Genomic DNA, 26,282 nt, shown 5'->3' on the forward strand with positions numbered 1-26,282 from the left:
GATTTTTCATGCCCTCTCTTAGCTCTCCTAATCCCTTTCTTCAGGTCCCTTCTGGCTATCCTGTATCCCTCCACTGCTCTGTCTGAACCTTGTTTCCTCAACCTTATGTAAGCCTCCTTCTTCCTCTTTACTAGACATTCAACCTCCCTCGTCAACCAAGGCTCCCTCACACGACCATTTCTTTCCTGCCTGATCGGTACATACATATCAAGGACACGTCGTATCTGCTCCTTGAAAAAGTCCCACATTTCCACCACATCCTTCCCTGACAGCCTATGCTCCCAACGTATGCTCCTCAAATCCTGTCTTACAGCATCGTAATTTCCCTTCCCCCAATTGTAAAAACTTCCTTGTTGTGTGCACCTATCCCTCTCCATAACCAAGGTGAAAGTGACAGAATTGTGGTCGCCATCACCAAAATGTTCACCCACTAACAAGCCCACCACTTGTCCCGGTTCGTTACCGAGTACCAAATCCAATATGGCCTCCCCTCTGGTTGGACAATCTACATACTGCGTTAGAAAAGCTTCCTGGACACACTGCACAAACACCGCCCCATCCAATCTACTTGATCTAAAGAGCTTCCAATCAATATTTGGGAAGTTGAAGTCGCCCATGACTACGACCCTGTGGCTTCTGCACCTTTCCAAAATCTGTTTCCCAATCTGTTTCTCCACATCTTTGCTGCTATTGGGGGGCCTATAATAAACACCCAACAAGGTGACTGCACCTTTCCTATTTCTGACTTCAGCCCATACTACCTCCAGAGGCAGATCTCCCTCAAACTTCCTTTCTGCAGCCGTTATACCATTTCTAATTAGCAATGCCACCCCCCCTCCTTTTTTACCACCCTCCCTAATCTTACTGAAACATCTGTAACCAGGAACCTCCAACAGCCATTCCTGTCCCTCATCTATCCATGTTTCCGTGATGGCTAGAACATCGTAGTCCCAGGTACCGATCCATGCCTTAAGTTCACCCACCTTATTTCTGATACTCCTTGCATTGAAGTATACGCACTTGAGCCCATCTCTGTGTCCGTAAGTAGTCCCTGTCAGTGCTACCTTCTCCACAGCCTCCCTACAGTCTTGGACATCCTGACACACAGCTAGCTTACTTGCTGGACTACAAGTCCGGATCCCATCCCCCTGCCAAATTAGTTTAAACCCCCCCGAAGAGTGCTAGCAAACCTACCCCCCAGGTACTGTTACAGGCAGTGCGGGCCGCACCCTTACTGTTACAGGCAGGGCAGTCTCTACCCTTATTGTTACAGGCAGGGCAGTCCACTCCGTTACTGTTACAGGCAGGACGGGCCACACCCTTACTGTTACAGGCAGGGCAGTCCACTCCGTTACTGTTACAGGCAGGATGGGCCACTCCCTTACTGTTACAGGCAGGATGGGCCACACCCTTACTCTTACAGGCAGGGCAGTCTGTACCCTTACTGTTACAGGCAGGACGGGCCATACCCTTACTGTTACAGGCAGGGCGGTCTGTACACTTACTATAGCAGGCAGGATGGGCCACACCCTTGCTGTTACAGGCAGGGCAGTCCACACCCTTACTGTTACAGGCAGGGCAGTCCACACCCTTACTGTTACAGGTAGGGCGGTCCACTCCCTTACTGTTACAGGCAGGGCAGTCCACACCCTTACTGTTACAGGCAGTGCGGGCCACACCCTTACTGTTACAGGCAGGGTGGGCCACTCCCTTACTGATTACAGGCAGGGCAGGCCACACACTTACTGTTACAGGCAGGACAGGCCATAGCCTTACTGTGACAGACAGGGCAGTCTGTACCCTTACTATTATAGGCAGGGCGGTCCACTCCCTTACTGTTACAGGCAGGGCAGTCTGTACCCTTACTGTTACAGGCAGGGCGGTGCACTCCCTTACTGTTACAGGCAGGGCGGGCAACACCCTTACTTTTTCAGGCAGGGCGGGCCACACCCTTACTGTTACAGGCAGGGCGGTCTGTACCCTTTCTTTTACAGGCAGTGTTGGCCACTCCTTTACTGTTACAGGAAGGACGGGCCACACCCTTACTGTTACAAGCAGGACAGGCCATATTCTTACTGTTACAGGCAGGGCGTTCTGTACACATACTGTAATAGGCAGTGCGGAGCACACACTTACTGTTACAGGCAGGACGAGCCACTCTCATCCTGATTACAGGCAGGGCGGTACATAATCTTACTGTTATAGGCAGGGCAATCTGTACCCTTACTGTTACAGGCAAGGCGGTCTACTCCCTTAATGTTACAGGCAGGGCGTTTCCTACCCTGACTGTTACAGGCAGGGCGGTCTGTACCCTTTCTTTTACAGGCAGGGAGGGCCACACCCTTACTGTTACAGGCAGGACGGGCCATACCCTTACTGTTATAGGCAGGGCGGTCTGTACACTTACTGTAACAGGCATGGCGGTCCACTCCCTTACTGTTACAGGCAGGGCGGTCTGTACACTTACTGTTACAGGCATGGCGGTCCACTCCCTTACTGTTACAGGCAGGGCGGTCTGTACACTTACTGTTACAGGCAGGGCGGTCCACTCCCTTACTGTTACAGGCAGGGCAGTCTGTACACTTACTGTTACAGGCAGGGCGTTTCCTACCCTGACTGTTACAGGCAGGGTGGTCTGTACCCTTTCTTTTACAGGCAGGGAGGGCCACACCCTTGCTGTTACAGGCAGGACGGGCCATACCCTTACTGTTATAGGCAGGGCGGTCTGTACACTTACTGTAACAGGCATGGCGGTCCACTCCCTTACTGTTACAGGCAGGGCTGTCTGTACACTTACTGTTACAGGCATGGCGGTCCACTCCCTTACTGTTACAGGCAGGGCGGTCTGTACACTTACTGTTACAGGCAGGGCGGTCCACTCCCTTGCTGTTACAGGCAGGGCGGATCGTACCGTTACTGTTACTGGCAGGGCGGTCTGTACACATACTGTTATAGGCACGTCAGTCTTCACACTTAATATTACAGGCAGGGCGGGCCACATTCTTACTGTTACAGGCAGGGGGGGCCACTCCCTTACTGTTACAGGCAGGGCAGTCCATACCCTTACTGTTACAGGCAGGGCAGTCTGTACCCTTACTGTTACAGGCAGGGGGGTCAGTACCCTTACTATTACAGGCATGGCAATCCATACCCTTACTGTTACAGGCAGGGCGGTCTGTTGACTTACTGTAACAGGCAGTGCGGGCCACACCTTACTATTACAGGCAGGATGAGCCACACCCTTTCTGTAACAGGCAGGACGGGCCATACCCTTATTGTTACAGGCAGGGCGGTCTGTACACTTACTGTAACAGGCAGTGCGGGCCTCACCTTACTATTACAGGCAGGGCGGGCCACTCCTTTAGTGATTACAGGCAGGGCGGGCCACACCCTTCCTGTTATAGGCAGGGCGGACCGTACCCTTACTGTTATTGGCAGGGCAGTCTGTACACTTACTTGTTACAGGCAGGGTGGTCCACCCCCTTACTGGTTACAGGCAGGGCGGGCCACCCCCTTACTGTTACAGGCAGGGCGGGCCATACCCTTACTGTTACAGGCAGGACAGTCTGTACCCTTACTGTAACAGGCAGGGCGGTCTGTACCCTTACTGTAACAGGCAGGGCGGTCTGTACCCTTTCATTTACAGGCAGTGCGGTCCATTCCCTTACTGTTACAGGCAGGGCGGGCCACACCCTTACTGTTACAGGCAGGGCGGGCCACACCCTTACTGATTACAGGCAGCGTGGTCCATAACCTTACTCTAACAGGCAGTGCGGTCCGTACCCTTACTGTTACAGGTAGAGCAATCTATACCCTTACTGTTACAGGTACGGAAATCTATACCCTTACTGTGACAGGCAGGGCAGTCTGTACCCTTACTGTTACAGGCAGGGCCGTCTGTACCCTTTCTTTTCCAGGCAGGGCGGGCCACTCCCTTACTGTTACAGGCAGAATGAGCCACACATTTATTGTTACAGGCAGGATGGGCCATACTCTTACTGTTACAGGCAGGGCGGTCTGTACACTTACTGTAACAGGCAGTGCGGCCACACCCTTACTGTTACAGGCAGCGTGGTCCATAACCTTACTCTTACAGGTAGGGCAATCTATACCCTTACTGTGACAGACAGGGCAGTCTGTACCCTTACTGTTACAGGCAGGGCAGTCTGTACCCTTACTGTTACAGGCAGGGCGGGCCACACCCTTTCTGTTACAGGCAGGGCGGTCTGTACCCTTTCTTTTCCAGGCAGGGCGGGCCACTCCCTTACTGTTACAGGCAGGGTGGTCCACACCCTTACTGGTTACAGGCAGGGTGGGCCACACCATTACTGTTACAGGCAGGGTGGGCCACACCCTTACTGATTACAGGCAGGGTAGGCCACACCCTTACTGAATACAGGCAGTGCGTGTCACACTCTTTCTGTTACTGGCAGTGCGGTCCACACCCTTACTGTTACAGGCAGGGCAGTCCACCCCCTTCCTGTTACAGGCAGGGCGGGGTACACCCTTACTCATTACAGGCAGTGCGTGCCACACCCTTACTGTTACAGGCAGGGCAGTCCATACCCTTACTGTTACTGGCAGGGCAGTCTGTACCTTTACTGTTACAGGCAGGGCGGTCTGTACACTTACTGTAACAGGCAGGGCGGGCCACTCCCTTACTGATTACAGGCAGGATGAGCCATACTCTTACTGTTACATGCAGGACGGTCTGTACACTTACTGTAACAGGCAGTGCGGCCACAACCTTACTGTTACAGGCAGGGCAGTCTGTGCCCTTTCGTTTACAGGCAGGGCAGGCCACACCCTTACTGATTACAGGCAGGGCTGTCCGTTCCCTTACTGTTACAGGCAGGGCGGTCCACTCCCTTACTGTTACACGCAGGGCAGGCCTCACACTTACTGTAACAGGCAGGGCAGTCTATACCCTTAGTGATACAGGCAGGGCGGTCTGTACACATACTGTTACAGTCAGGGCGGTCCACCCCCTTACAATTACAGGCAGGGCGGTCCACCCCCTTACAGTTACAGGCAGGACAGGCCACTCCTTTGCTGTTACAGGCAGGACAGGCCATATTCTTACTGTTACAGGCAGGGTGTTCTGTAAACTTTCTGATTACAGGCAGGACGGGCCACACCCTTACTGATTACAGGCAGGCCAGTACATACTCTTACTGTTACAGGCAGGGCAGTCTGTACCCTTACTGTTACAAGCAGGGCGGTCCACACCCTTACTGTTACAGGCGGTGAAGGCCACACCCTTATTGTTACAGGCAGGGCGGTCCACACCCTTACTGTCACAGGCCGGGCAGGCCATGCCCTTACTTCAGATCCTATGTTGTATGCCAGCTTGTTCTGAGAGGTCCAGTCAGCCCCTGTGAACCTGGCGGAGATGCGTGGCAAAATGTGCCCCAAATTTATGTTTGGTCTCCCCAATGTAGGGAAGACCACATTGGGAGCACTGAATAAATAAACTAGGTTGGAGGAGAGGAAGGTGAACCTCTGCCTCACCTGGAAGGACTGTTTGGGGCCCTGGATGGCAGTGGGTACACGTGAAACGTTGATCTCTCCACCACCTAGTGCTGCCTGGCTTGCTGTGTTCTTCCAGCTTCTTGCTTATCCACCTTGGATTCCAACATCAACAGGGTTTTTGTCTCTAACTAACCTTTTTCCGAAGCAGTTTACAAAGCACTGCACCATAACCCTGGCAATGTTATTTGAAGAAGAGCAGGAACGCCAAAAATCATCCTTACCTGAGGTGATATGTTGGTTCGGTGGTAGGCCCTGCTGCCTCACAGCTCTAGGGACCCAGGTTCAATTCCTGCCTTGGGTGACTGTCTGTGTGGAGTTTGCACGTTCTCCTCATGTCTGTGTTGTTTTCCTCACACAGCCCAAAGATGTACAGGTCAGGTAGATTGGTCATGCTAAATTGCCTGTAGTATTCAGGGATGTGTAGGTTATGTGCATGTGTCAGGGGTAAATGTAGAGGATTGGGTTTTTGTGGGTTATTCTTCAGAGGGTCAATATGGACTTGTTGGGCCCAAGGGCCTGTTTCCACACTGTAGGGATTCTATGATTAAAAATCTATGTCAGAGCAGTTGGGTTTTCTTTCTGACTGTGGTGCGTTTCGGGAGCAAAATGGCTGCTGGGTTTCTCCTGACAACCAGTACCCGACTTCAAGTAGCCATTCACTGTGGGAGAATAATCTACAATGTTCCAAGGTGCCACATAAAAGCAACTATTATCTATTATTTTAGAAGGCACATTAGAAACTTCTTCACCCAGAGAGTGGTGGCTGTGTGGAATGCTCTGCCCCAGAGGGCAGTGGAGGCCCAGTCTCTGGATTCATTTAAGAAAGTGTTGGATAGAGCTCTCAAGGATTGTGGAATCAAGGGTTATGGAGATAAGGCAGGAACAGGATACTGATTAAGGATGATCAGCCATGATCATATTGAATGGTGGTGCAGGCTCGAAGGGCAGAATGGCCTACTCCTGCACCTATTGTCTATTACATGCTAAAGGGGATTGGTAAAGTAGATATAGAGAGATTGTTCCCCCATGTGAAGTAAGCCAGATCAAGAGGTGGTTGTTTTAGGATAAAGGAGAGCAGATTTAGAACAGAGATGAGGAGAAATCTCTTCTCTCAAAGAGTCTCGAATCTGTGGGATTCTCTTCCCCAGAGTGCGGCGTGACATTGAGTAAATTTAAGGAGGAGGTGGACAGCTTTTTAATGACCAATGGGTTGAAGGGTTCTGGGGAATGGGCAGGAAAGTGAAGTGGAGATCGGCCATGATCATATCAAAGGGTGTAGAGCAAATGGGGAGGGGACAGGCTTGTGGTAATATCACTGGGCTGTTAATCTAGAGACTCAGGTAATGTTCTGGGGACACGGGTTTGAATCCCGGCAGATGGTGGAATTTAAATTCAATAAATATCTGGAATCATCAATCTAATGATGACCATGAATCCATTGCCAATTAGATTCCCTGCAGTGTGGAAGCAGGCCCTTCAGCCCAACAAGTCCACACTGACCCTCCAAAGAGAAACCCATCCCTCATTTACATTTACCCCTGACTAATGCACCTAACCTACACATCCCTGAACACTATGGACAATTTAGCACAGCCAATTCACCCTAACCTGCACATCTTTGGGCTGTGGGAGGAAACCCACACAGACACAGGGTGAAGGTGCAAACTCCACTCAGGCTGTCACCCAAGGCTGGAGCCAAACCCAGGTCCCTGGTGCTGTGAGGTAGCAGTGCTAACCACTGAGCCACCATGTCACCCATTATCTGGAAAAACTCATCTGGTTCACTAATGCCCTTGAGGGAAGGAAACTGCCATCCTTACCTGGTCAGGCCTACATGTGACTCCAGACCCACAGCAATGTGGTTGACAATGTCCCCTCTGGGCAATTGGGGATGGGCAATAAATATTGGCCTAGCCAGTGATGCCTTCATCCTGTGAGTAAATAAAACAGGCTTGAGGGGCTGCATTGTCTACTCCTGCTCCTAGTTCTTACATTTTTCTGTAAAACCAAGCAAATATCCTGAGATAAAGAAGCTGGAAAGAAGACTCCTCTTTATCAAAACCCCATGTTCTGGAGGCTGGGCCAGAGAGGTGAAATGATAGAGGTATTCAGCATCATGAGAACTACAGCCACAACAGTTAGTAAGAAACAGTTCCCACTTGTGAACCAATCAAAGATAGGCAGACACAGATGGAAAGGATGTAGAGGGTGTGTATTATCAGTGGTAAACAGGGCTGTGCAATGGAGATTATAGTCAAGTTGCCATGATCTTATTTAGTTAAAAATCACACAACACCAGGTTATAGTCCAACAGGTTAATTGACAATCACCTGATGAAGGAGCAGCGCTCCGAAAGCTAGTGTGCTTCCAATTAAACCTGTTGGACTATAACCTGGTGTTGTGTGGTTTTTAACTTTGTACATCCCCAGTGCAACACCGGCATCTCCAAATCATGATCTTATTCAGTAGGCTCAAGGGGCTGGATAGTCCACTCCTGCTCCTAGCTCTCATGTTTGTAAAGTAACTGACAAAAGAAACAGAAGTGATTTAAAGAGGAAATCTTTAGGAAACCTTAGTGAAACCCTTTCACACAGAGAATGATTAAGCAATGTACTGCCTCAGAGTGTGGTGGAGGCAGGTTCAAACGAGGGATTCAAAGGGAATCAGACTGCGATCTGGAGTTAAGAAATGTGCAGGCTTACATTAAAAACAATAAGGTAAGTAATCCAGGGGGCTGTTGTGACACAGTGGTAATGTTCCTGCCTCTGAGCCACAAGGCCTGGGTTTGATATCCTCCTGTTCCAGGGGTGAGCTAGGTCGAACAGGTTGATTCGCAATTATCTAAAACATCTAAATTGAGTTGTCAAAGTGCTGTCGCCGATCTCACAGTATAACAGCAGGCCAACAGTGACTCCTGGTGCCTCTGAGCAGTTAGTGCACAGAGAAATTTGGCCCCGGTAGCCACTGGCCATGGATCAATTGCAGTGGTGATTTAATTGAGGAAGTGGTTGCTAACAGGAATCCCTATAAATACACAAACTGGTGTTGCCAGCAAATGTTATGGTTGGATTCAGGGTTACAGGGAACCACAGATTAAATTAACTAATTTGTAAAACTTTCCACTACAACTTGTTCAGGGAGCACTTCAGTGAAACAAAAACAGCAGTTAGCACTTTCGGGGGAAAAAAAACCTGAATTGTAAATTGTAAATGAACACGTCCTCCAGAGCCACAGTCCAAACTGAGCCTATTTTGAACGTGAGGAAATGCCAACCCTTGCTGAGAGCTGAGACGTGTTGCTGAAAATTGGCATCTTGCCATTAACAGACGAAATGCAAGAATGCCAAATTTCAACCAATTACAGCAGTCGGTCAGGCGAAGTTGGCTTGTTAACCAATCAGCAGCCTTCTCACCTGTAGTATAGATCATTGACCTTGGTCTTAACATGACATTTTCTTTGTGACCCTGGTGGGTCTGGTCTGGGATTCCAATGGGGGAGGGTTGGTTCCCCAAGCCTAGAGCTGTGAAATGGACCAAGTCGACTTTGTCTTAAATTCTCTCTCTTTTTAATTTGATTTTTTTTCTATGCTCTGTAATAGAACATAGAACATAGAACAATACAGCACAGTACAGGCCCTTCGGCCCTCGATGTTGCGCCGATCAAAGCCCACCTAACCTACACTAACCCACTTTCCTCCATATACCTATCCAATGCCCGCTTAAATACCCATAAAGAGGGAGAGTCCACTACTGCTACTGGCAGGGCATTCCATGATCTTACGACTCGCTGAGTGAAGAACCTACCCCTAACATCAGTCCTATATCTACCCCCCCTTAATTTAAAGCTATGCCCCCTTGTAATAGCTGACTCCATACGTGGAAAAAGGTTCTCACTGTCAACCCTATCTAACCCCCTAATCATCTTGTACACCTCTATCAAATCACCCCTAAACCTTCTTTTCTCCAAAGAAAACAACCCCAAGTGCCTCAGCCTTTCCTCATAGGATCTTCCTACCATACCAGGCAACATCCTGGTAAACCTCCTCTGCACCCGTTCCAGTGCCTCCACATCCTTCCTATAGTATGGCGACCAAAACTGCACACAATATTCCAGAAGCGGCCGCACCAGAGTCTTATACAACTGCAGCATGACCTCAGGACTCCGGAACTCAATTCCTCTACCAATAAAAGCCAGTACGCCATATGCCTTCTTCACTGCACTATTTACCTGGGTGGCAACTTTCAGAGATCTGTGTACATGGACACCAAGATCCCTCTGCTCTTCCACACTACCAAGTAGTCTACCATTAGCCCAGTAATCCATCTTTTTATTACTCTTACCAAAGTGAATCACTTCACACTTAGCTACATTGAACTCCATTTGCCACCTTTCTGCCCAGCTCTGCAGCTTCTCTATATCCCGCTGTAACCTGCCATATCCTTCCTCACTGTCTACAACTCCTCCGACTTTCGTATCATCCGCAAACTTGCTCACCCAACCTTCTAACCCTTCCTCCAGGTCATTTATAAAAATGACAAACAGCAATGGTCCCAAAACAGATCCTTGCGGAACACCACTAGTGACGGCACTCCAAGATGAATCTTTGCCATCAACTACTACCCTCTGTCTTCTTCCAGAGAGCCAATTCCTAATCCAAACCTCCAACTCACCCTCAATGCCATATCTCTGTATTTTCTGCAGTAGCCTACCATGGGGGACCTTATCAAACGCCTTACTAAAATCCATATATACTACATCTACCGCTTTCCCCTCATCTACCTCCTTCGTCACCTTCTCAAAGAATTCAATAAGGTTTGTGAGGCACGACCTGCCCTTCACAAAACCATGCTGACTATCCTTGATCACATCATTCTTATCCAGATGTGCATAAATCCTATCCCTTATAATTCTCTCTAAGACTTTGCCCACAACAGAAGTGAGACTCACTGGCCTATAGTTACTAGGATTATCCCTACTCCCCTTCTTGAACAAGGGAACCACGTTTGCTAGCCTCCAGTCCTCTGGCACTACTCCTGTAGACAAAGAGGACACAAAAATCAAGGCCAATGGCTCTGCAATCTCCTCCCTTGCTTCCCAGAGAATCCTAGGATAAATGCAATCAGGCCCAGGGGACTTATCTATTTTCACCCTTGCCAGAATTTCCAACACCTCTTCTCTACATATCTCAAAGCCATCCATTCTACTTATTCGTGCCTCAGTATTCATATCGACAACAATGTCCTGTTCCTGAGTGAATACTGACGAAAAGTATTCATTCAGCGCCTCCCCAATCTCTTCAGCCTCCACACGCAACTTCCCATTACTATCCTTGATTGGACCTATTCCTTCCCTAGTCATTCTTTTATTCCTAACATACCTATAGAAAGCCTTAGGGTTTTCCCTAATCCTACCAACTAAGGACCTTTCATGTCCCCTCCTTGCTGCTCTTAGCTCTCTCTTCAGGTCCTTCCGGGCTACCTTATAACTCTCAATCGCCCCTATTGAACCTTCACGCCTCATCTTTACAAAGGCCGCCCTCTTCCATTTAACAAGGGATTCCAACTCCTTATTAAACCACGGCTCCTTCACACGACCCTTTCCTCCCTGCCTGATAGGTACGTACTTATCAAGGACACTCAATAGTTGCTCCTTGAACAAGTTCCACATATCAATTACGCTCTTGCCTTGGAATCTACTTTTCCAATCCACACATCCTAAGTCATGCCTCAACGCATCATAATTTCCCTGCCCCCAGCTATAACTCTTGCCCTGTAGTACACACTTATCCCTCTCCATCACTAGAGTAAAAATCACCGAATTGTGGTCACTGTCCCCAAAGTGCTCACCTACCTCTAGTTCTAATACCTGGCCTGGTTCGTTACCCAGAACCAAATCCAGTATGGCCTCACCTCTTGTTGGCTTATCTACATATTGTGTCAGGAAACTCTCCTGCACACATTGCACAAACACTGACCCATCTAACGAACTTGAGCTATAGCTTTCCCAATCAATATCAGGAAAGTTAAAGTCTCCCATAACAATCACCCTATTACTGTCACTCTTCTCCTGAATCATCTTCGCAATCCTTTCTTCAACGATTCTAGGACTATTAGGAGGCCTGTAAAAGACTCCTAACAGGGTGACCTCACCTCTCCTATTCCTAACCTCAACCCAAACTACCTCAGATGGCAAATCTTCATCCATCTTCCTTTCCACCGCTGTAATACTATCTTTGACAAGCAAAGCCACACCCCCCCCTCTTTTACCCCCACCTCTGACCCTACTAAAACATTTAAACCCTGGAACCTGCAACAGCCAATCCTGTCCCTGATCTAGCCATGTCTCCGTAATAGCCACAACATCGAAGTCCCAGGTACCAACCCACGCTGCGAGTTCACCTACCTTATTTCGTATACTTCTGGCATTAAAGTATACACACTTCAAGCCACTCTTCTGTTTACAGGCACGATCCTTTAAGATTGATACCATATTCCTACCCTCCCTACACTCCAGGTCCTGCACCCTAAAGTTACAGTCTGGGTTCCCATGCCCCTGCAGAGTTAGTTTAAACCCCCCCCAAGAGCACTAGCAAACCTCCCCCCAAGGATACTGGTGCCCCTCAGGTTCAGGTGCAGACCATCCTGTCTATAGAGGTCCCACCTTCCCCAGAAAGAACCCCAGTTATCCAAATACCGAAATCCCTCCCTCCTGCACCATCCCTGTAGCCACGCATTTAACTCTTCTTTCTCCCTATTCCTCGACTCTCTATCACGTGGCACGGGTAACAAACCAGAGACAACAACTCTGTTCGTTCTAACTCTGAGCTTCCAACCTAGCTCCCTAAAAGCCTGTCTAATGGTGGGAGGCCTCTTAGTTTGAGCATTTTATTTATTTTATTTCCCTAACCTATTGCTATGATACTGCTAGGAGAGGGAGTGGCCTAGTGGTGTTATCACTGGGCCATTGATCTAAAGGCCTAGTTTCTGTTCTGGGGGGCCTGGGTTCAAACCCTGCCTTGGCAGATATTGGAATTGGAGTTCAATTAAGAACCATTTAATAATGACTGTGAATCCATTGGTGAGTGCTTGAGGAAAGCCCACCCGGCTCACTAATGTCCTTTAGGGAAGCAAACTTTCATCCTGTTTGTGACTCCAGACCTAGTGATGTGGTTGGCTCTTAAACAGCCTTCTGGGTAATTGAGGATGGGCAATAAATGCTGGCCTGGTCAGAGACAGCCGAATACCGAGATGATTCTGTATTCTTGAATTTCTGCAAGGCTGGAATTTTTATTTCTTTATTTTTCTCTTTTTCTTTTCCTAAGAATTTGGTACTCAAGGATCTGTACCTAGGTACCTTTGTACCCAAGATGGTGCTGTAAGTGGGCAACCTTTCCTCTGTACTCATGTGACAATAAAGCTAATTCAATTCAATTCAATTTCAAACAATCTACAGTTGATACATAAACAAACACGGACATTACTGGAGAAACTCAGCAGGATCCGTGGAGAGAGAGTTAACGTTTTGAGTCTAGTGACCCTTGTTCTGAACTTCAGAAGGGTGACTGGATTCGAAATTTTAACACTTTTTTTCTGCAGAGACTCTGCCAAATCTGACAAGTGTCTCCAGTAATATCTCCATTAATTACTTCAGGTCGCCAGCATCCACCATTTTCTATCACCATTTGTACATCACACTTCCCACACTACCACCATTTAAACAACACCCTACCATTCTCTCTTTCCTACTGTTAGAACCCTGGCTGAATTTTCATAATTTTAACTTTTATGCTTTTAGCAATTTTGGTTTGGACTTGTGGACTTTGGGAAAGCTTGTGGTGAAAGGAAAAGAGCAGACTAAACAAGATTTTGTTGCTTTGTGAAGCCTGGAGACGAATTGCAGGCCAAGATTTGATTTTGGAAAAAAGAACTTCAACAGAGGGTTAGATAGGGTGGACAGTGAGACCCTTTTTCCTAGGATGGTGATGGCTAGCACGAGGGGACATAGCTTTGAATTGAGGAGTGATAGTTATAGGACAGATGTCAGACGGAGGTTCTTTACTCAGAGAGTAGTAGGGGCATGAAACGCCCTGCCTGCAATAGTAGTAGACTTGCCAACTTTAAGGGAATTTAAATCGTCATTGGATAAAGTTATAGATGATAATGGAATAGTGTCAAATACATGGGCTTCAGATTGGTTTCACAGGTCAGTGCAACATCGAGGGCTGAAGGGCCTGTACTGCGCTGTAATGTTCTATCTTCTGTGTTCTAACAAACACAGCGACTCTAGGAAAGGCATTGTGTTTAAACAGATAGCAGAACTTGACTGTTAGCGAGATCAGTCTGTGGAGATTGGTTCTGGCAAGTCTGGAAGAGACCCCATGTTCAAGCAGATGGTTGTTGCTGAATAATGATTGATGCTTTGAGGAGTGATGATCAATCTGTCAGGGTGGAACATGAACTGAAGTTGTTTTTTTGAACTATGTGTTCTGGGGAGATGAGTTTAACTGCTGACAAGACAGCATGAAGATTTGAAAACTCTCTGTCTAATCTGCTACACCAGCTTCCAGAAATTCACAATAACAGAAAGCTGAGTTAGAGTATTACTTTCTATAACAGAAAGAATTGCGAAGGTGATCCTAATCAGCATTTCCAGAAAAGCAACCAAGGAGTCCACATTTATGTTTGTGAAGTAACACATCATGAAAGCTATTTAAGCAATCTCGCCAGCTTTGTTATTTAATTTGACTTATCCCTTAACTGTAATTGTCTGTCTTTCATGTGAATGGGGACTGACAATAAGTGTTTGGGTATAAAGCATAAAAATTAATCAGCTCGCCTTGTTCAATTTTTCCTCTACTAAAGTTATTGTGTATTTAATAAATAGTTAAGCCATTTGCTGAAGGTGAAAAACCATTAATTCCAGAGTGATAAAAGTTGTGAATTTGGAAGATGCTGTCTAAAAAGCATCTTGTGGGTCGTACAAACAGCTATCAGTATGCAATGGAGGTGAGAGGAGTCAATGTTAAAAGTCGAATGTTGAATGGTTGCCAATCAAGCAGACTATTTTGCTCTGGATGGTGTTGAGCTTCTTGAGTGTTGTTGAAGCTGCAACCATCCAGGGAAGTGAGGAGTGTTCTATCACACTCCTGACTTGTGCCTTGTAGATGTTGGACAGGTTCTGGGGAGTCAGGAGGGGAGTTACTCACTGCAGGACTCCTGACCTCCAACCTGCTCTTCGACCGTCATACAGTCATACAGTCTAGAGATAGGCCTTTCAGCCTAGATTGTATATGCTGGCCAACTAACACCAAACCACACTATTCCCAATTAACTAAACTTGGCCCATAGTCTAGTATATCCTGACATTTTAGGTGTTCATCCAGTTGTCTCTTAAATGTTGCTCCTGCAGCCACTGTATTTGCATGTTGTGTTCAGTTCAGTTTGTGGTCAATGATAACACCCAGGATTCTGGGGAGGTGGGGGGTGGGGGGGGGGGGGGGGGGGGTGGGGGGAGGCAGGGGGTGGGGGGAGGCGGGGGGTTCATTGCCATTGAATGTCATGTGGAGATGTTTAGATTTGGTCTTGTTTGAGACGGTCATTGCTTGCGTTTGTGTGGCATGAATGTTACTTTCATCCTATCTGAGGAGTTGTGAACGGTCCTGAACATTGGGTAATCATCGGCGAACATCCCCAACTCTGACCTTATGATGGGGGGAAGGTCATTCACAAAGCAGCTGAAGACGGTTGGGCCCAGGACCTTGAGATGATGTCCTACACTGAACTGACTGACCTCAAACAGTCACAATCCCTGAAGGGGATTAGTGAAACAGGTGGGGCTTCTCCTGACAGTCGGCAGTGGCTTGATGGTCATCATTAGACCCTCAATTCCAGAGATTTCAAATTTCACCAGCAGCCGCGAGGGAGGGGTGGTTCCAAGTGAACAGTGTCACAATAATCCTACTGGGCCATGGCTCCCTTGAATGTCCCAAAAACATTTATCTGGGATTTACGATCACTAGTGGCTGGGTGTGAAGAAGGCCAGTACATTGAGTATAAGAGTTGGGAGGTCATATTGGTTAGGCCACTTTTTGAATGTTGCATTTGACTCTGATTTCTCTGCTATAGGAAGGATGTTATGAAACTTGAAAGGGTTCAGAAAAAAATTTCAAGGATGTTGGTAGGGTTTGAGAGTTTGAACGATACGAAGAGGCTGAATAGGCTGGGGCTATTTACCCTGGAACATCAGAGACTGAGGGGTGACCTTACAGAGGTTTTTAAGATCATAAGGGGCATGGATAGGATAAATAGACAAGGTCTTTTCCCGAGGGTGGGGGGAGTCCAGAACTAGAGGGTGTGGTTAAGGGTGAATGGGGAAAGATCTAAGGAGCAACTTTTTCACGCAGAGGGTGGTACGGGTATGGATTGAGCTGCCAGAAGAAGTGGTGGAGGCTGGTACAATTGCAACATTTAAAAGGCATGTGGATGGGTATATGAAAAGAGTGAAAAAGTGTGGAGCTGGGAAAGCACAGCAGGTCAGGCAGCATCCAAGGAGCTGGAGAATCGACGTTTTGGAAAAAAAGCCCTTCGTCAGGAATGAGGCGTATGCCCGAAACGTTGACTCTCCTCGGATGCTGCCTGACCTGCTGTGCTTTTCCAGCACCACACTTTTTGACTCCGACTCTCCAGCATCTGCAGTCCTCACTTTCTCTCTGGGTACATGAATAGGCAGGGTTTAGAGGGACTCGGGCCAAATGCTGGCAAATGGGACGGGATCAATTTCGGATATCCGGTCAGGAGGGACATGTCGGACTGAAGAGTCTGTTTCTGTGCTGTACATCTCTATGACATTATAACATTCCCACTGCACTGCCCATTTACATTGATGTGTTGAGAGTGGGATTACTGGTGAAACCTCCAGTAACCAGGGCATGTACCATTGCTAGCAGCTTCGTGTCTTGGTGGGTGGTCCATCCATTTTCAACCCCTTTTAGGTCCAATCCCTTCCTCAACCTTTCCAGAGGACATTACATCGTCAACAGTCTGGCTGTGGATCTGAAGTGACATGCAGGTCAGATTCCTCTTCCCCTTCAGGGTATTACTGAACCAGATGAGGGGTTTTTAAACATGGTTGCCTTCCAGGTTGGTCACTCTGATTCAGCTTTACACTATCTGCTGTGATGGGATTTGAGCCAAGCTGTCCCTGAACATTAGCAGGTCTGCAGCCCAGTGATGAGAATGGCAACAAACCAGCAACTTCCCCAGTGTTGGGTAGGTGCCCGCAATAGTGATCAAATCGGTTCACTACAATTTCATTTTCTTTATTCATTCATGGGGATGAGGGGGTCACTGGCTCGGCCAGTGTTTGACATTTTTCTTTTATTTCCTCTTTTTTTTTTAAAAAGGCCCCACACTCCCACCTAACTGCGGTAGTTTTTAAAGCCCCACATTCCCACCTAACTGCGGTAGTGCTTAAGAACCCACATTCCCACCTAACTGCGGTAGTGCTTGAGGCCCCACACTCCCACCTAACTGTGGTAGTGCTTAAGGCCCCACACTCCCACCTAACTGCGGTAGTGCTTGAGGCCCCACACTCCCACCTAACTGTGGTAGTGCTTAAGGCCCCACACTCCACCTAACTGTGGTAGTGCTTGAGGCCCCACACTCCCACCTAACTGTGGTAGTGCTTAAGGCCCCACACTCCCACCTAACTGCGGTAGTGCTTGAGGCCCCACACTCCCACCTAACTGTGGTAGTGCTTAAGGCCCCACACTCCCACCTAACTGCGGTAGTGCTTGAGGCCCCACACTCCCACCTAACTGTGGTAGTGCTTGAGGCCCCACACTCCACCTAACTGCGGTAGTGCTTAAGAACCCACATTCCCACCTAACTGCGGTAGTGCTTAAGGCCCCACACTCCCACCTAACTGCAGTAGTGCTTGAGGCCCCACACTCCCACCTAACTGCGGTAGTTTTTAAAGCCCCACACTCCCACCTAACTGCGGTAGTGCTTAAGGCCCCACACTCCCACCTAACTGCGGTAGTGCTTGAGGCCCCACACTCCCACCTAACTGCGGTAGTTTTTAAAGCCCCACACTCCCACCTAACTGTGGTAGTGCTTAAGGCCCCACACTCCCACCTAACTGCGGTAGTGCTTATATTTTCCCCCAGCCCCCATGTTTTGTGTGTGTGTGCAGGTGTGAGACACAGTGAAAGACACAAGGTGCACGAATCTTTATTCAATTCCCACCACCAGGAACAAGCAGTGCCCTTCTCAGAGGGCAATGCTGTGTGATCAGACAGTGAGGGGGAGGGCAGGGATTAAATCAAGACAGAATTTGACTGGGAAATAAAGCCCTCCACTCCCTGCGGTGCCCCCCTCTCCCTGAACAGCTTAGGCCAGTGCTTATTTTGCTTCCAAATTGGATCACCTCACGTTTAACTTCAACTGCCACGCAATTACCCACTAACTCAAATTTTTCTTCATTCACTCATGGGCTGAGGGCATCTCTTGCTCAGCCAGCATTTACCACCCCTCACTAACTGCTCTGTTAAGGGTCAACCCCACTGCTCTGGGTTTGGAGTCACATGTATGTAAGGATGATAGTTTCCCTCCCTAAAGGGTATTTTTGCTGACAATCAATTCACAGTCATCATTAGACTCTTAATTCCTGATATTAATTGAATTCAAACTGCACTATTTGTTGTAGTGGAATTCAAACCCATGGTCCCTGAACATTACCTTGGTTTCTGGTGTAACAGTCCAGTGATAATACCACGAGGCTATTACCTTCCCTATTCAGGCCTAAATTAATACTCAAGACACTTTCTTTTCTCAAGCCTCTCTCACCTGGGAAAGTTAACTTGCAGCACAATTTACTCTTCAAAGGTAGTTATTCTCGTGAAGCACGTTAGTAAAATTTGCACTTGTTGTGAATTGTGTCCTCTTTGTGTTGAGCCTGTACATTTACCCTGCTTATGGTTCTGTGACTGGAACATCTTTTCTCCATCTCTCTCTCTCTCTCTCTCTCTCTATTTTCCTGACAAAGTTAAAAATCACACAACACCAGGTTATAGTCCAACAGATTTAATTGGAAGCTCACTAGCTTTCGGAGCGCTGCTCTCCACAACCACCTGATGAAGGAGCGTCGCTCCGAAAGCTAGTGCTTCCAATTAACTCTGCTGGATTATAACCTGGTGTTGTGTGATTTTTAACTTTGTCCACCCCCATCCAACACCAGCACCTCCAGATCATAGTTTCCTGCCTTTAGCCGAAACATTAACCTGCATTTTTGTGTTTGCATGACCAGGTGAGCATTTGCAGCTTGGCTATGGGAGTACACGTAACCACAGCCACTCCACTACTGTTTCCACATGACTCCCTCCAGAGTCCCTGCTGCAGGTTGGTGAAGCTGCAATGACCAGATTGAGCTGCAGAGGGCGGTACAGCTTCATAAATGAGCACCAGTAACTGCAGATTCCAGCGGAAATGGAGACTTACTGTCAGATTAGTTCAAAGAGGGATCAGAGATCATGAATCAGCTTCAGTGGCTCCCAAGGGCCGAGTTTTGGCTTACAATTCCGGGTTAATTTTAATTCAGGTTCCAGGAGAAGAGACAAAAAGAACCCAATTGCATTTACAGGACATTGGTTAGGCCACATTTGGAATATTGTGTGCAATTCTGGTCTCTCTGCTGTAGGAAGGATGTTGTGAAACTTGAAAGGGTTCAGAAAAGATTTACAAGGCTGTTGCCAGCGTTGGAGGATCTGAGCTATAGGGAGAGGCTGAAGAGGCTGGGGCTGTTTTCCCTGGAGCGTCAGAGGCTGAGGGGTGACCTCATAGAGGTTTATAAGATCACGAGGGGCATGGATAGGGTAAATAGGCAAGGTCTTTTCCCTGGGGTGGGGGAGTACAGAACTAGAGGATGAGAGGGGAAAGATTTAAAAGAGACCTAAGGGGCAACTTCTTCATGCAGAGGGTGTGCATGTATGGAATGAGCTGCCAGAGGAAGTAGTGGAAGCTGGTATAATAACAACATGTAAAAGGTATCTGGATGGGTATCTGAATAGGAAGGGTTGAGAGGGATATGGGCCAAGTGCTGGCAAATGGGACCAGATTAATTTAGGATATCTGGTCAGCGTGAATGAGTCGGGCTGAAGGGTCTGTTTCGGTGCTGTATATCTGTATGACTATGACTTTATATAGCGCCTATTGAGCGCTCAGTGCTTCCCAAAACCCTCTACAGCCGATGAACTGCCTCTCTCTGTGGTCATTGTTGTAATGTCCGAAAGATTGTTGCCACTTTGAGTTCAACAAGCTCCCACAAACAGCAGTGTGAAAATGACCAAACTGTGTGTATTTTTTAAGTCACGTCGATTGAGGGATAAATGGTGACCAAGAGAACTGCTTTAATTCCACCCATCATGTTTCTGTGGGTCAAAGGTTATCGGGGTAGGCAGGAATGTGGAGAAATCAGATCTGGTACAGCAGGCTTGAGGGGCAGAATGGCCTATTTCCGATTCAGAGGATTGGACGGTTTCAGCCAATCATTGCATCAATCTACATCGAACGCTCTTCTACTCTCTTCACCTTCTCCAAGTAAAAGGTTATCCGCAGAGGTCTTAGTCACACCTGTCTTTTCATGAAATTTGTGGAGCACTATTTCCCTCCTACACAGGTCCCTTCCATCATCATCATCATCATCACCATCAGAGTCACCCCCTGGTCTTTCCATAAGGTGGAAAATTCTATTCGCTTTGCTTCCAAAGTCCATCCGTCTCCCAGTTTGGCGTGGTTCATTTCCAACTCTGCCATTCCCTTCCTTAGCTTCTCAGCCTGACTTTCTGGGGAATGGCCTGTCATTAATATTGATGACAAACTCACCGACTCCCCCAGCCACCTCGACTCACCTGTCTCTCGCAGCCTATACTAAGGTATCCTTTCCCCACTGGTAAGTATTAGCCTCGACCCCTTCTGTTTTTATTCCCACACTTCTACTCTCAATGCCCTGAAGGAGACAATTCCAGAATTTTGACCCAGCAACCCTGAAGGGCACAGTTACTCAGTGGTTAGCACTGCTACCTCACAGTGCCAGGGGCATGGGTTCGATTCCACCCTCAGGTGAATGTCTGTGTGGTGTTTGAGTGTTCTCCCTGTGTCTGTGTGGGTTTCCTCCGGGTGCTCTGGTTTCCTCCCACAGTCCAGAAATGTGCAGGTTCGGGTGGATTGGCCACATTAAATTACCCATCGTGTCCAGGGAAGTGTAGGTTAGGTGGGCTAGCCTTGGGAAATGCTGGGTTACAGGGATGGATCTAGGTGGGATGCTCCTTGGAGGGTCGGTGTGGACTTGTTGGACCGAGTGGCCTGTTTCCACATTGTGGAGATTCCATATATATATGATGGTACATTTCCCAGTTAGGATGATGAGTGCTTTGGAGGTGATGATCCCATCTCGAGCTGCCCTTGCACTTTGTGCCTTGCTTGAATGAAGGCAGTTATGAATGAACCACATTGCAGGGAGTGGTGTTCCCACGCACCGCTGCCCTTGTCCTTCTAGATGGGTTTGGATCCTTGGTGAACATCTGCTGTCGATGGAGCCTTGGGGATTTCCTGCAGTGCTACACACCACAGCTACTGAGGCATCTGTGCTGCATGCAGTGCCAAGTGGGCTTGCTTTGTCCTGAATGGTGTTCAGCTTCCTGAGTGTTTTTAATTCAGGCTTACCACTCAGACAGCTTCTCAGGTCTAGGCTAATGAGACAGACAAAGCTCACAATTACATTTATCGCTTTAGCTCGTTTTACTGAGCACTATGAAAGCTGCAGCCTGATTGTAATTGGTCTATTCCAAGTGGACCAGACCAGGAGCCTCTCCTGCTCATTACCACCCGCTACTGGATGGGTGGACAAGTTGATTTTGGACTTCACAATGGACATGCCTTTGCCTGTCTATAAAGGTCCTGGAACCTCTAGACCAGAGACAGGAAAGTTACCTTCTGTGCCACAGGGTCAGCAGCCCCTGTTCAATCTAATATGGGCTCTTGTCTTGTCAGTTAAGAGGTTTACCAGGTTTTTACTCCAAAGATAAACTTTATTCAAAACATGTTGTAAAAGCCCGTTCCAATAGATATTGACTTGTCCATTATCAAAAATGTAATGAATTTGAGACTTACCTCAGTACAGCCTGTCCACTCTGAGACGCCCTCGTTCCATTGTAAAGGAGGTGAAACCGATTGTATACCTATTGGTCACCAGGGGGCAGTGATTGCACACCATTGAGTTCTGTGGAAAATTGGTCAGCTTTACCCTGTTAACCCCAACTACAGCCAGGATTTGAAGGGGGTAACATTCACAATTTGCCTCAGCGCCCCCTGTTTCCACCCAAGGGGGTATGTATCCAAAACTCAGGCACAACTTCTGCAGATTTCCAGCAGGCGAGACCACGGGAGATGGAGTCCAATGCAGGCAGGAGTGATGGTGTTCCCTTTTGGATTGTAGGCTGTGTGCGTCACTGGGATTTGTTGCCCATCTCTAGCTGCCCTTGCACTTTGTGCCTTGCTTGATCACTACAGAAGGCAGCTATGAATGAACCACATTGCTGTGAGTCTGGAGTCATATCGAGGCCAGACCAGGTAGGCTCAGCAGATTCCTTCCGTACAGAACATTGGCGCATCAGAGAGGATTTAACAAATGATAGTTTCATGGTCTGCTTTAATGTAAATCACACCAGTTGATGCAGTGAGATTTCAATCTGTGACAAAATTTACAAACAGAAATTGCTGGAGAAACTCAGCAAGTCTGGCAGGGTGGCTCAGTGGTTAGCACTGCTGCCTCACAGTGCCCCGGGTTCGATCCCTGCCTCGGGCAACTGTCTGTATGGAGTTTGCACATTCTCCCTGTGTCTGCATGGGTTTCCTGCGGGTGCTCCAGTTTCCTCCCACAGTCCAAAGATGTGCAGGTTAGGTGAATTGGCCATGCTAAATTGCCCTTAGTGTTAGGTGCCTTAATCAGGGGTAAACGTATGGGACTGGGTCTGGGTGGGTTGTCCTTTGGAGGGTTGGTGTGGACTTGTAGGGGCCGAAGGGCCTGTTTCCACACTAATCTAATCTAACCCTCTGGAACACTAACATGTGCCTCCAAATGACAATGCCATGATGCCAAAATATCCCCGCTCTATACAGAGGGAGTGTGCTGCAGGAAGAGTTAAAGCTTACAAACTGCTGGAGAAACTCAGCAGGTCTGGCAGCATTGGGGAGAGAGAAACAGAGTTAATGTTTCATGTCTAGCATGACACTGCTTCCTTATACAGGGTCACTTGACATGAAACATTAACTCTGTTTTTCTCTCCACGATGCTGCCAGACCTGCTGAGTTTCTCCAGCAGTTTCAGTTTTGTTTTGTTTCCGATCTCCAGCACCCACAGGTATTTGTTTTGTAATGAAGGTCACACCTCGTGCAGTTCAAATTGTCAAAGCCACTGGCTGCATATATAAATGTTTCGGTTTCCTTGGTTCCTCGTGGATCCTGTAGCTGAGAAACTTTGTGCTAATTTTACAAAGTTCAGACTCACAGGTCAGAGCTTCTCCCAGGATTCCTAAAGGGTTCGATTCCAGCAGGTGTTCCGAAAGGAGTGAGGGAACATCAGAGCAGGAAGGAGGCCATTCAGCCCTTAGGCTGAAGATACAGATCAGCCAATCTTCCCACCTTTATTTCCCGATCCTGAATTATCATCAACTAGCAACAATGCATTGATCTCTGTTTTGAGAATTGCAGTTGACAGTTTTGTTCTGAGTGGGGGCGGGAGGGGACAGAGTTCTGCATTTACATGTTCCTTTGAAGGAGGGAGAGTTTCTTCACATCAGCACTGAACAGCCTCACCCCTACGCCCAACAATTTTCCCACTTGTTCTGGACTGTCTCGTCAGAGGAAGTTGTTTCTCTCCCCATCGTCCATATCAAATCCTTTAGTCATCTTCAATGCCTCAATTACATCAGTCCTTCATCTTTTACATTCCAGGGAATTCAAACCTCTTTTAAGGAATCTTGTCCTCATAACTTTACCCTTTCACCATTTTCTAGTTTTACCCCAGTTCCCAGTTTAATTTATGGAATTAATTTACTTTACTTTAATTTAATTTATTCCTTCCTTACTGGGGATCAGACTAAATGCAGTTACTCCAGATGTTGTGGTCCCAACAGAGGTTTTACTTCTGAATCAGAGCGATACAGATACAGACACGCACACACACACAGACACGTGCACACGCACACACACAGACACACACACACACACACAGACACGCGCACACACACACACACACACAGACACAGACACAGACACAGACACACGCACACAGATACACACACACAGACATGCACATACAGACACGCACACACAGACACGCACACACACAGTCACAGACACACGCACACACAGACACGCACACACACAGTCACAGACACACGCACACACAGACACAGACACAGACACAGACACACACACACACAGACACACACACACGCACACACAGACACACGCACACACACACAGACACATGCACTCACGCACAGACACACACACACAGACACGCACACGCACACACAGACACACGTACACACATACACACATACACACACAGACACACATATACACACACAGACACACATACACACAAACACAGACACACATACACAGACACACACACACACAGGCATACACAGACACACAGACACACACAGACACACATACACACAAACACAGACACACATACACAGACACACACACACACAGGCATACACAGACACACACACACAGACACACACACAAACACACACACGCACGCACAGACACACACAAACACAGACACACATACACATACACCGACACGCATACACAGACACACACAGACACAAACACATACAGACACATACACACAGACATACACAAACACAGACACACAAACACAGACACACATACACAGACACACACACAGACACACACACGCACATACAGACACAGATATGCACACATACACAGACACACACAGATGCAGCACACACACAGACACACGCACACAGACATACACACATATAGACAGACACACATACACAGACACACACACACAGACACATATACACAGACACACACACACAGATACATACACACAGACACACACACAGATACATCACACACAGACACACATACACACACAAACATGCACACATAGACACACAAACACAGACACTCATACGCACATGAACAGACACATATACACAGACACACACACAGGCACAGACACGCACATACACAGACACACACACACAGACACACGCACACGCAGACACACAAACACAGACACACGCACACACAGACACACACACAGACACACACAGACATGCACACAGACATAAGCACACACACAGACACACATACACACAAACACAGACACAAATACATAGACATACAGGCACACACACACAAACACAGACACACATGCATACACACACGCACACGCAGACACACATATGCACACATACACACATACACAGACACACACAGATGCAGCACACACAGACACACACACATACACAGACACACACACACAGACACATACACAGACACACACAGATGCATCACACACAGACATATATACACACACACACAAACACAGACACTCATACACACACGCACAGACACACATACACGGACACACACACAGGCATGCATACACACACAAACACAGACACACATACACACACACCAACACGCATACACAGACACACACACATACACACACACATACACACACACATACACACATACATACACACACGTACACACAGACACACACAAACACAGACACACACACACACACACACCGACACGCATACACAGACACACACACATACACACGTACACACACACATGCGCACATACACACATAGACACACACAGATGCAGCACACACACATACACAGACACATATACACAGACACACACACAGATACATCACACACAGACATATACACACACACAATCACGCACACATAGACACACACACACACAAACACAGACACTCATACACACACGCACAGACACAGGCATACACACACATACACACACACCAACACGCATACACAGACACACACACATACACACACATACATACACACGTACACACAGACACACACAAACACAGACACACATACACACACACACCGACACGCATACACAGACACACACACATACACACACATACACACGTACATACACACACGCACACACACATGCGCACATACACACATACACAGACACAGACACACACACATACACAGACACACACACACAGACACATACACAGACACACACAGATGCATCACACACAGACATATATACACACACACACAAACACAGACACTCATACACACACGCACAGACACACATACACGGACACACACAGGCATGCATACACACACAAACACAGACACACATACACACACACCAACATGCATACACAGACACACACATACACACACACATACACACATACGTACACACACGTAACACACAGACACACACAAACACAGACACACATACACACACACCGACACGCATACACAGACACACACACATATACACACACACACACACACGTACATACACACACGCGCACACACACACATATGCGCACATACACAGACACACACAGATGCAGCACATACACATACACAGACACACACACAGACACATATACACAGA

This window comes from Chiloscyllium punctatum, chromosome 12, assembly GCF_047496795.1.
Source record: "Chiloscyllium punctatum isolate Juve2018m chromosome 12, sChiPun1.3, whole genome shotgun sequence".
Classification (NCBI taxonomy): Eukaryota; Metazoa; Chordata; class Chondrichthyes; order Orectolobiformes; family Hemiscylliidae; genus Chiloscyllium; species Chiloscyllium punctatum.